The sequence below is a fragment of the Caloenas nicobarica genome, unplaced genomic scaffold (genome assembly GCF_036013445.1).
Source record: "Caloenas nicobarica isolate bCalNic1 unplaced genomic scaffold, bCalNic1.hap1 Scaffold_282, whole genome shotgun sequence".
NCBI classification, from domain to species: domain Eukaryota; kingdom Metazoa; phylum Chordata; class Aves; order Columbiformes; family Columbidae; genus Caloenas; species Caloenas nicobarica.
Window position 1 is genome coordinate 165,001 of NW_027017271.1, and position 2,500 is coordinate 167,500.

The 2,500-nt window shown below is 80.2% G+C and overlaps 1 non-coding gene across 1 annotated transcript; it reads left to right on the forward strand.

The window, feature by feature from the left end:
• Positions 1–2,179: 2,179 nt before the first annotated feature.
• LOC136002744 (5.8S ribosomal RNA) lies at positions 2,180–2,332 on the forward strand. The gene has a single exon (XR_010607978.1). It is a non-coding gene; the product is annotated as a 5.8S ribosomal RNA (ribosomal RNA).
• The last annotated feature ends 168 nt before the right edge of the window (positions 2,333–2,500 follow it).

Below are 2,500 nucleotides of genomic sequence, written 5' to 3' on the forward strand. Positions count from 1 at the left end.
GTCCCCGGTCGGAGGGCGCCGGCGGCAGCGCGCGCAGGAAGCGGCGGGGGGCCGCTGCGGGTGAGGGGCGTGACGAGCCCCGCCGGCCGAGGCCGTTCGGGCCCGCGGGGGAGCGGGGAGAAGCGGTGAGCGGCGGCGGCGGGGCGGCTGGTGCGAGCGGGGAACGGAGAAGGGCCTTTGGGGTCGGGGGGGGCGGCCCCCCCGACCCCTCCTCGCACGCGAGCGGGCTGCGGCGGAGCAGCCCGCTCTCTCTTGGCAGCGCGAACACGGGCCGAGGCCTCCGGGCGTTCCGGGCTGGCGCGCGGCGCCGGCTGGCGAACGGCGGCGGCGGCTCCCCCCCCCGCTTCCCGCCGCGCCTCTTCTTCTTGCCCGGAGCCCGGTGGAAGAAGAAGACGAGCCGGCGGGCGGGAGGGCTCGGCCGCCGCCGCCGCCGCCAACCTTCGGGTGGCGCGCGAGGCCCCCGCGCCGGGTCGCGTCCCGCTCCAGCGGCGGGCGGCCCGAGCCGCGCCTCTCCTGCCGGGTTCGGTGCCGGGCTACTGAGGGAAACCCCGGGTCCCGGGCCAGGAGGGCGCAGGTGGTGGCGGCGGACGTTCGGGCGCGCCCCCGCGGGCGGACGCTCCTCCGAGGGCGGCAGCGGGGGAGGCACCCCCGCGGGGCCCAGCAGGTCGTTTCCCTCGCCCCAGGGCCAGGTACCTAGCGTCCGCGCTTCCGCGGCCCTCCCTTCGGCGAGCCCGGGGGGTCGAAGGCCGCGAAGCCGGGCGGCGGTTTAAAGACTCGGGTGGCTCGGCGCGGCCCGCGAGGGGGTCGGGCGGCGGCGCGAGGCGGCGGGTTGCCCCCAGGGGGGCGGGAGTTGCTCCCGCGAGGCCCCTGGGAGTCCGTCGCCCGCTCGTCGTCCTCCCCTGAGGCGGGCGGCCGTGCCGGGGAGGGGGTCCCACTGCCCCCCCCCTCTCCGCGGTCCGGCCTCGGCGGAAGTCCGGGCCGCGGCGCGTTCGGCCGAAGGGCCGGCTCGCCTGCCTCGAAACGGGCGGCCCCGGCGGGAGGAAGCGCCGTCTCCGGCGCGCGCTCTCTCTCTCGCCGGGGCGGCGAGGCCCCGCGGCGGGGTCTCGCCCGGTAGGTCCGCGGGGCCCCACCGCCCCTCCGTGCCGTGGGCGCCGCGCGGCGCTCTCCGCTTCCCCCCGCCTCTCCTTGGCCCCCCTCGGCCGAGCGGCTCGGCGGTCTCCGGTCGCCCGCCGCCGTGCAGGGCGGCACCCCGGCCGAGCGGCGGCGGCGCCGCTCGCCGTTAACGGTCGTCCGGAAGACGCCCCCCGCCGCCTGCGGCCGGCCCGGCCCGGGCCCCGACCGTCGCTGTCCCGTCGCCCTTTCCCCGGGCCTCGCTCGCCGGGCGAGGCCGGCGCGCGCGGGCGTGTGGGCGTCGCGCTCGCGGTCTCTCCGCCCGCCAACGGCGGGGAGAGCCGGGCGCCGCCCCCGCTCCGTGGCCGTCCGCCCTCGGGTACGGCGAGCCGCCCTCGGGGAAGGGGGCCCAGGCGAGAAGCGGCGGCGGCGGTCCCGGGAGGGGCGAGCCGCGCCGGCGCGCGGGCCGGCGTCGTCCGGCGGGCCGCGGGCGGTGCGCGTCGCTGGCTCGGGTGTCCGGCGGTGTCCGCCTCCGGCGCGCGGGCGGCCGAGCCGAGGGAGCCGTCTCTCCGCCGTGGCGGGGGGTGAGGCGCGCGCGGGGGTGAAGCCGGCAGGCGTCGCGGGGCGTAGCCCGGCGTTCGGAGGGGGGCGCGTGCGTGGACCCGCGGGCCGCCCGGGCGCCGCTGCTCCCCGCAGCAGCGGCGTCCGCGCGCGCCGATTCGAGGTCGGGCGGTCGGCGCGCGGCCGGTGGCGCGCCGCGGCTTTCCGCGCGGAGGCCGGGCCGAGCCCGGGCGCCTGGGCCGCCTCCGAAGCGGACGAGGGGCGTGTGTCGGGAGCGCGTGCTCCCCGCCCTCGCCGCTCGGGGTTTTGGGCTGGCCGAGGCCTTCTTCCCGCGTTCCTTGGCAGCCTGCCTCTCTCGCTGTGCGTGTGCCGGTACGGTCAGCCGAGGCGAGGCCCTGACGCCGTCGCGCCGCGGGGCGGGCGGCGGGCCGTCCTCAGAGAGAGGGGCCGCTTTTCGGCGAGCGGTCCCGGCCCCCCCGCGCGCGCGGGGCGGCGCCGAAAGCCAGACAACTCTTAGCGGTGGATCACTCGGCTCGTGCGTCGATGAAGAACGCAGCTAGCTGCGAGAATTAATGTGAATTGCAGGACACATTGATCATCGACACTTCGAACGCACTTGCGGCCCCGGGTTCCTCCCGGGGCTACGCCTGTCTGAGCGTCGCTTGACGATCAATCGCCGGCCGGGCCGCCGCCCGCCTCTGGCGGCGGCGGCCGCAGGCAGCGGCGCGGCTGGGGTTGCCTCGCAGGCCCGTGCGCGCGCGGCGCCTTCCTTGCCGCCGCGGGGTCGGGGATCCGTTCCCCGCAGCCCGGCGGCGGCGGCGGCGGGCCG